This window comes from Carlito syrichta, unplaced genomic scaffold (assembly GCF_000164805.1).
Source record: "Carlito syrichta isolate Samal-C Ts95f unplaced genomic scaffold, Tarsius_syrichta-2.0.1 Scaffold104745, whole genome shotgun sequence".
In the NCBI taxonomy this organism is placed as follows: domain Eukaryota; kingdom Metazoa; phylum Chordata; class Mammalia; order Primates; family Tarsiidae; genus Carlito; species Carlito syrichta.
Genome location: NW_007048841.1, coordinates 14768 through 24677, shown reverse-complemented (window position 1 = coordinate 24677; position 9910 = coordinate 14768).

Here is a 9910-nt window from a genome sequence, read left to right as displayed (position 1 = left end):
AGCCTCGACCTGCTGGGCTCCAGCGATCCTTCCACCTCAGCCTTCCAAGTAGCTGGAACTACAGGCATGCGCCACCATGCCCAGTTAATTTTTTTAAAATTTACTGTAGAGATGAGGTCTCACCAAGTTGCCCAGGCTGGTCCCAAACCCGTGGACTCAGGCAATCCTCTCACTTCGGCCCCTCAAAGTGCTGGGATTACAAGTTTGAGCCACCACGCACAGCCAATAGTATTAATTTTTTTTTTTTTAATTGGAGTCTCATTCTGTCACTCAGACTGGAGTGCAGTGGCCACTCCCGGCCACTGCAGCCTCGACCTGCTGGGCTCCAGCGATCCTTCCACCTCAGCCTTCCAAGTAGCTGGAACTACAGGCATGCGCCACCATGCCCAGTTAATTTTTTTAAAATTTACTGTAGAGATGAGGTCTCACCAAGTTGCCCAGGCTGGTCCCAAACCCGTGGACTCAGGCAATCCTCTCACTTCGGCCCCTCAAAGTGCTGGGATTACAAGTTTGAGCCACCACGCACAGCCAATAGTATTAATTTTTTTTTTTTTAATTGGAGTCTCATTCTGTCACTCAGACTGGAGTGCAGTGGCCACTCCCGGCCACTGCAGCCTCGACCTGCTGGGCTCCAGCGATCCTTCCACCTCAGCCTTCCAAGTAGCTGGAACTACAGGCATGCGCCACCATGCCCAGTTAATTTTTTTAAAATTTACTGTAGAGATGAGGTCTCACCAAGTTGCCCAGGCTGGTCCCAAACCCGTGGACTCAGGCAATCCTCTCACTTCGGCCCCTCAAAGTGCTGGGATTACAAGTTTGAGCCACCACGCACAGCCAATAGTATTAATTTTTTTTTTTTTAATTGGAGTCTCATTCTGTCACTCAGACTGGAGTGCAGTGGCCACTCCCGGCCACTGCAGCCTCGACCTGCTGGGCTCCAGCGATCCTTCCACCTCAGCCTTCCAAGTAGCTGGAACTACAGGCGCGCGCTACCACGCCCGGCTAATTTTTTGATTTATTGTAGAGATGAGGTCTCGCCAAGTTACCCAGGCGGGTCTCAAACCCGCAGACTCAGGCAATCGACTCACCTCAGCCTCCCAAAGCACTGGGATTACAGGCTGAGCCACTGAGCCCGGCTGTATTAATTTTTTTAATGTTAAATGTATCTAAATTGAAGAGTGAACTGGTATTGGACCATCCATATTTTTGTTGTTTTAGAGCTTGTGCTCAGGGGTCTTCTTTAAGTCTTTCCCCAATCCTACGTTACAAGGATCTTCTCTTACATTTTATTTTATTAGTCTCGTAGTTTAGCTTTTTACATTTTAGTACTTAATTCATGTGAAGTCCATCTTTGTATTATGTAGGGTAGAAACCCAACTGCCTTTTCTATCCAAACAGTGATGCAGTGTTTCCAACACTATCTAAACAATCTAGCCTTTCTTCACTCATATTTTGGTGGCTTTATTGATATATAATTCACATACCACACAATTTATCCATTTAAAGCGTATCATTCAGTGGGTTTTAGTATAGTCACAGAATTGGACAACAAGAATCACAGTCAATTTTAGAACACTTTCATCACGCCCTCAAAAAACCTGTACCTTTTAGTCATCATCTTCACTAACTTCAATGCAAGTTTTATCACAGATCACTTCCTAGGTGTATGTGGATCTGTTTCTGGGTTCTGGATCATGTTTCACTTGTTTATCCATTTGTCTGGTATTATTCTGCTTTTCTGTGACTTGTCTTACTATCTTCTAGGGCAGGTTCCCCGGTTGCACTTCTTCAAAACAGACTTGACCAAATTCACATACCCTTTAAGCCAGGAATTCCACTTTTTAGAACACATCTTACAGATATATTGAATAACACAAGGTGATATATATTCAAGTTTATTCATTGCAACATTGTTTGCAATGACCCCAAGCTGGAAATAACCAAAACTTCCAAAAATAGGGAACTGGCTTCATAAGAGTACATTCAAACAGTGGAATACTATGCTGTTGTATTAAAAAAAAAAATCTCCACATATATTATTAAATGGAGAAAGTAAGGTACAGAGCAGTGTTTATAATATGTGCCTTTTGCATAAGGGGTAGGGGAACAAGGGTCCATATTCAAATTCACTGTATACATATAAAGACATTCTGGAGCCAGGCTCGGTGGCTCAACCTGTAATCCCACACTTTGGGAGGCTGAGGTGAGTGGATTGCCTGAGCCAGCGGGTTCGAGACCTGCCTGGGCAACTTGGCGAGACCTCATCTCTACAATAAATAAAAAAAAAGTTAGCCGGGTGTGGTAGCGCGCGCCTGTAGTTCCAGCTACTTGGAAGGCTGAGGTGGAAGGATTGCCGGAGCCCAGCAGGTCGAGGCTGCGGTGGCCAGGAGCGTGCCACTGCACTCCAGTCTGGGTGACAGAGTGAGACTCCAACTAAAAAAAAAAGACATTCTGGAAGGACAAAGTATAAGAAATTCAGACTAGATCAGGCTCACGCCTATAATCTCAGCACTTTGGGAGGCTGAGGTGAGAGGATTGCCCGAGCCACAGGTTCAAGACCAGCCTGGGCAACTTGGCGAGACCTCATCTCTACAATAAATCAAAAAATTAGCTGGGTGTGGTGGCGTGCACCTGTAGTTCCATCTACTTGGAAGGTTAAGATGGAAGGATAGCCTGAGCCCAGCAGGTTGAGGCTGCGGTGGCAGTGAGCATGCCACTGCACTGTAGCCTGGGCCACAGAGTGAGACTCTAACTCAAAAAAAAAAAAAAAAAAAAAAAAGAAAGAAAGAAAAGAAACCCAGACTAGTGGTTTCTTTGGAGATCAGAGAACCTGAGCAGATGGGAGACAAGGATGGAAGGGAGATATTTCCCATTTCACTGTGACATATTGGATTTTTCTTTTTTTGAATTGGAGTCTTACTCTGTTGCCCAGACTGGAGTGCAGTGGCATGCTCACAGCCACCACAGCCTCGACCTGCTGGGCTCTGGCAATCCTTCCGCTTCAGTCTTCCAAGTACCCGGAACTACAGGCGTGCGCTACCATGCCCAGCTAATTTTTTATTTATTGTAGAGATGAGGTCTTGCCAAGTTGCCTGGGTGGGCCTCGAACCCACGGGCTCAGGCAATCCACTTGCCTTGGACTCCCAAAGTGCTGGGATTACAGCCACTGAGTCCAGCCTTTTTTTTTTTAGGTTAGGGTCTCGCTCTATTGCCCAGGCTGGAGTACAGTGGCATGATCATAGCTACTGCAGCCTTGAAGTCTTGGCTTTAAGTTGTCCTTTTTGCCTCAGCCTCCCAAGTTGCTGGGAATACAAACTTGTGCCACTACACCTGGTTATTATTATTATTATTATTATTTTGGTAGAGAAAGGGTTTTACTAAGTTGCCCAGACTGCTTTTAAACTCCTGGTCTCAAGCAATTCTCCCACCTCGACCTCCCAAAGAATTGGGATTACAGGCATGAGCCACTATGCTCAACCTGATACATTGGTTTTGTTTTGTTTTTGTTTTGTTTTTGAGTTGGAGTCTCACTCTGTCACCCAGACTGGACAGTGCAGTGGCACACCCACAGCCACCACAGCCTCAAACTACTGGACTTAAGCGATCCTTCTGTCTCAGCCTTCCAAGTAGCTGGAACCATAGGTGTGTGCCACCATGCCTGGCTGATTTTTTAGTTTATCATAGAGATGAGGTTTTGGCAAGTTGTTCAGTCTGGTCTCAAACCCCTGGGCTCAGACAATCCTCTCACCTCTGCCTTCCAAGGTGCTGGAATTACAGGCGTGAGCCACCATGCCCAGCTGACACATTGTTTTTGAATCCTATAAATGAATAACTTATTCAGAAAATAACCAAATATAAGGAAAACAGTGACTTAATTCTTTATGACCTTATACTCTTCCATATAAATTTAGAATAAATTTGTTGAATTAGTAAACAAAACAAGCAAACAAACAGGTGGCATCTTGACTGAGATAAAACCCTTTGCTCTTCACTGCTCGCTCCCTCCAACAAGTGCCAAAAATGCAATAAGAGATGTGAGGGCCTAAAGCCAGGATGAGGCCCTGATTAGGTGCCAACCAGGACTGGAAGCAGTTAAGAATTCAGAAGAGCCGGGCTCGGTGGCTCATCCTGTAATCCCAGCACTTTGGGAGGCTGAGGTGAGTGGATTGTTTGAGTCCGCGGGTTCGAGACCCGCCTGGCCAACTTGGCAAGACTTCATCTCTACAATAAATCAAAAAATTAGCTGGGCGTGGTAGTGCATGCCTGTAGTTCCAGCTACTTGGAAGGCTGAGGTGGAAGAATCACCGGAGCCCAGCAGGTCGAGGCTGCAGTGGCCGGGAGCGGCCACTACACTCCAGTCTGGGTGACAGAGTGAGACTCCAACTCAAAAAAAAAAAAAAAAAAAAGAATTCAGAAGAGGCTGGGCTCGGTGGCTCAGCCTGTAATCCCAGCACTTTGGGAGGCCAAGGTGAGTGGATTGCCTGAGCCCACGGATTCGAGACCCACCTGAGCAACTTGGCGAGACCTTGTCTCTACAATAAATCAAAAATTACCTGGGTGTGGTAGTGTGCACCTGTAGTTCCAGCTACTTGGAAGGCTGAGGCAGAAGGATCGCCGGAGCCCAGCAGGTCGGGGCTGCGGGGGCCAGAAGCGTGCCACTGCACTCCAGTCTGGGCAACAGAGTGAGACTCCAACTCAAAAAAAAGAAAAGAATTCAGAAGAAAGTCTCCAAGTTGTTATGTGGCTGTTGGTCTGTTTTTTGCTTTTTTAAGGTTTGAAATATAGTTTTATTTTTCTAATTGTGTGACACATGTAAGCTATATGGTGAACAGAGATTCAATTTAAATTTATAGTTATGTGTATTGTATTTATATAATATATAATGGTATAGGTAAGGTTGTGGTGTAAAGTTTATATTAACGTTATTATTCATATTTATACTAACCAATATAAATACACTTTGATTTCATTCAAGTTTTGAGATCTAAGAAGTATAGGGATAGAAATTAAAAGAACATGGACAAGTAAATAAATCTAGAAACTTATGTGATAATTAGGGTTTCTGTAGCATAACTGCATGCCTTAAAAATGCATTCTTTTTTTTTTAATTTTTAATTTTAAAATTGTGGGGTACAATTCGGGGTTAGGTATACAAATATTCATTGTGCAGGTACCCTTGTTGATGAGGTGTGCCCCCCCTTCCCCAGGGAGTTTCCCACTACTGCCAATCTCACCTCCCTGCCCCCCCCACCCCCGTAGTTTCCTGCTACTGCCAATCCTTATAGTATTACGATAGCCGTTGCTGTTGGTCTTTTTTTTTTTTTTTTTAGTTGGAGTCTCACTGTCGCCCAGACTGGAGTGCAGTGGCCACTCCCGGCCAAGGCAGCCTCGACTTGCTGGGCTCTGGCGATCCTTCCACCTCAGCCTTCCAAGTAACTGGAACTACAGGAGCGTGCTACCACACCCGGCTAATTTTTTTTTATTTATTGTAGAGATGAGGTCTTGCCTACCCAGGCGGGTCTCGAACCCATCGACTCAGGCAATTCACTCACTTCAGCCTCCCAAAGGTGCGAGATTAGAGGCTGAGCCACCGAGCCTGGCGCTGTTGGTCTTTTAAACACTTACTCTTTTACTAAGGAATCGTATCCCTGGAAAAGGGGAAAATAATGACTGCATATGTGTGTGTGTCAAGTTCTCACTGTTGCTCAGGCTGGAATGCAGTGGCACATTCACCCCAGGTTCGACATTCTGGGCTGAGACAATCCTCCCATCTCAGCCTCCCCAGTAGCTGAGACTACAGGCATGTACCACCACACCTGGTTAATTTTTTCATAGAGATAGGGGTTTGGCTATGTTGCCCAGGCTGGTCTCGAACTTCTGGGCTCAAACAGTCCTCCAGCCTTAGCCTCCCAAAGTGCTGGGATTACAAGCATGAGCCACCATGCCCAACCTTGCATATAAAATCTTTTTTTTTTGAGTTGGAATCTCACTCTGTCACCCAGACTGGAGTGCAGTGGCACACTCCCGGCCACTGCAGCCTCGACCTGCTGGGCGATCCTTCCACCTCAGCCTTCCAAGTAACTGCCTCAGCCTTCCAAGTAGCTGGAACTATGGGCACGCGTTACCACGTCTGGCTAATTTTTTATTTATTGTAGAGATGTGGTCTCGACAAGTTGCCCAGGCGGGTCTCGAACCCACGGGCTCAGGCAGTCCACTCACCTTGGCCCCCCCAAAGCGCTGGGATTACAGGCTGAGCCACCGAGCCCGGCTAAAAATCTTTAAAACATTTTCTGTCTGAGTGATGTCACTCCTCGAAGCATAAGGGTTAGGCAAAGCTTCATCACCCACCTGGTGGCAGGTCATCTAAACTGCAGGCCCAGTACTTCAGGAAAACTGCCTTTCATCAAACTGGGCTCACAAATCCCAGCCCAAAGAACGGCAGTGGGGCATGCCCTGAAATCTTGTTTGCTTTGTGTATTTTAGTAAACATCAGTCCAGTCTCTTATCCTGAAGGATCATAGATTACAAATTAGTAGAGTCAACATTAACGAGATTTTCCTGTAATGAAGGTGACACTAAAAGTATTGAAAAACTACTCATGGCCGGGCTCGGTGGCTCAGCCTGTGCTTTGGGAGGCTGAGGTGAGTGGATTGCCTGAGCCCGTGGGTTCGAGACTCGCCTGGGCAACTTGGCGAGACCTCGTCTCTACAATAAATCAAAGAATTAGCTGGGCATGGTAGTGCGCGCCTGTAGTTCCAGCTACTTGGAAGGCTGAGGCGGAAGGATCGCCGGAGCCCAGGAGGTTGAGGCTGCGGTGGCCGGGAACGGCCACTGCACTCCAGTCTGGGCGACAGAGTGAGACTCCAACTCAAAAAAAGAAAGAAAGGAAGAAAGGAAGAAAGGAAAGAAAGAAAGAAAGAGAAAGAAAGAAAGAGAAAGAAAGAAAGAAAGAAAGAAAGAAAGAAAGAAAGAAAGAAAGAAAGAAAGAAAGAAAGAAAGAAAGAAAAACTACTCATTATAGACTATCTAGCCACCTAAACACCTTTTGGATTCAGGCCTCTGGGAGGAGGTAGAGGGAGGGAAGAGGGGCAGTCAGAGATGAAACCTGTGCCAGATTGTCCCTCCCTCCCACAGGCTGGAGGCTTCATAGTACCCCAGGCTGGAGGCTTCACAGCACCCAGTGCTTCTTGCTTCTAGGATCCTATTCCCATCTAGGCCAAGCAAGCCTGGCATCTGAGGGCTACGTGAGTCTTCAGGCTAAGTTCCTGGAAACTATACAGTGGACTCATAGTGGAGGTGGGGGCATGTTTTCTCTTCTGTTCTGGGAAGCAGCGTGTGGGAGGGTGGTGCTGGGAGAAGGGAGAGGGGTAGAAAAGGCAGACAAGATGCCCATTATACCCAAGCCTGTCAATTTCCTTTTTTCATCTCTTTATCAGTGTTTGTGACTGAGCGTCTTATCAACAGGAAACGCCTGCCTAAGGGGATGAGGCAGGTCCAGGGGGACTGGATGTGGGGGACCGGGAATTCTGGGTAGTGCATTACTGCTGGGCAGCCAGGCTGAGTGCTTCCCAGGACTCAGTAAGTCTCCCAGGCTCTTCGCCTTGGCATCTGGTGACTCCTTTGATCTACAAAGCAAGGTAACACACCAGACAGGCCCCGAGCCCTGGCTGGGGCTCCAGTCCTGACCCTGTGTGATCAAGGACAAGTCACCAAACTGCTCAAGCTGTAAAATGAGAAGAGTTGTCTTTGCCCCCAGTCTCCACCAATCTCCCCCTCCTTTCCAAGTGAGGAGAGGCCAAGTGACGGGCTACTTAGTGACAGTCATCCCAACTGGCCCCTCTAGTGTGTTTACCTTGGAGCCCTCAGAGGCTCATGCCTGTGTCGATCATCTACGCTGGGGACCATTAGGTGCTTGGCACACAACTCCAATGAAAGAGAAGAGGCGGACTTTAGCACAGGTTGACCTCCTCTTGTGTGCCAGTTGCTTTAAAAACATTAATCATTGGACTAAGATCCTGGTCCCTCAGGTAGGGCTCCCAGGAGAGGAACGGACTGAGGGTCAGATTTCCCAGGGGCAGAGATCACATCTTAGTGCAGAAAATAAATGTCCACGAGCGATATCTGGGCCAAGCAAGGCTGGCTGGGTGGCTGAGAGGCACAGGTTTATCTATCTAGACATCTTTCTTCAAACTGGCAGAAGACTGAACAGAGAGCCCAGAGGCTGGCTGTTGTCCTGGCAGGAGAGGCGGGAGAGGTTTGTGCAGAACAGAGAATGGTGACCTGGCTTCCCTTCCTCACTGTCTGTCGATCAGGTGTCCTTGAGCAACCAGACTCTGCTTCTGATTACGTTGATAATAAAGGAAATTCCCTTCATTGCCCAGCCTCCGTGTCTCCCTGGACAACCTCATTCGCCCCCTGCCTTACCATTTGCTCCTGCAGTTGGGATGTAGGTCAGTAAGAGTGGGTGGGTGAGAAAGAACAGAGAGACTCATCCAGACATGCCACCCTACAGGGCAGCAGTGACAACACTTTAACCTGAAAACTGCCTGAAAATAGACTGTGTGTCTATGACATTATGCAAATCGTATGCAAAGTCAAGAAGCCCTCTGTCTCTATTTCTAGCAAACTGAATGTGGCCCTGGTGGAAGTAGCTCATTCCAAGAGTCGCCCACCCAGAGTGACGATTGCACAACTAGCATCAGTCCCAGCCTGGGAGACTGGACTCAGGACGTGCACCCCCCATCCCACCTCTGGGACCAGGCCTTCTAGGCATGAGGACTGTGCCATCTCTTGGGCTGTTGAACTGCATGTCAGTGAGGATATGGAGTAAGCAGAGCACCTTCCTTGAAGCTGGTGCCAGGCAGGACTGAGGGAGGATGGTGCCTGCGAGGATGGAGAGGAGAACTGTCCCAGAGGGCCTAAGTATGAGAAGGCCTTGGAAGGGGGAGAGGTGGCCCTATGCATCAAAGCTCACGTTCCAGGCACCACTTCACCCCCACCTTGGCAGGACAGCACCAGCACCCCTCAGGGAGGGCCCCTGCCACACAGATCATCCTCTCCCTCTTTGTATAGGCAGGGAAATTGGGGCCTGGGTTCCCCCAGGAAATCAGGGCAAAGCGGCAAAGAAGCAAAGGGGACAGTGGGTTTCCTTCCTTCCAAGGCAGGCAGGTTCCCTCAAGGCTCTGGTGGAGGCAGGGGCTTGGACAAGGTGACTTCCCAAGGGCTCTGCCAAGCTGGAGCAATGAGTCTGGGCTCCTTCCCCAGAGCTCGCTCAGCCTTCATGTAACTTCTCCCCACTCTCCAACCACAGTGTGGACTTCAGGGTGAGGGTCTAAGATCCAGGGTCTGGCAGGGGCTGGAGAGGGGAAAGGCTGCCTTTGCCCGACGCCAGAAATACTTTTAGTTCCTCAAAGCTGCTCCAAGAGATACCCAGTGCCCACGTCCTCTTAGAAGGCACTGTCTGTTGTGGGGGATCCGTGAACCCAGTGGTGGAGGCTCCAGGCATGAGGCTTTCTTGGGGCTGCAGGGAGCAGGCAAGGTCATCAGAGGCAAAAGGAATCGGCTACCATCCCTGTGTTTCCCTAGGGTGGCGTCTCATACGGAGGCACACATTTTCCAGTCTGGTTAGTCCCATAGACAACGCCCCTCCCAGCTTCTTTCAGTACCTGCCCTCCCAAGACACGTCCCCGCACCCAACTCCCGGGGGTAGGGGTACTGAGAGGAGGGTGAGGTGCTTTCTGAGCTTGGGATCCCACGGTGGGTCCCGAGGCATGGGCATCTCCCCATTCTGGAGGTGGTAACCGACTCCCGGCAAGATGGGAGACCCCATGTGAGGAGGGAATTGGGGAATGAAGGCGGGCAGGTCCAAGCTACCTCTGAATGACGACTCAGACATCACCTCGCCAGGTGT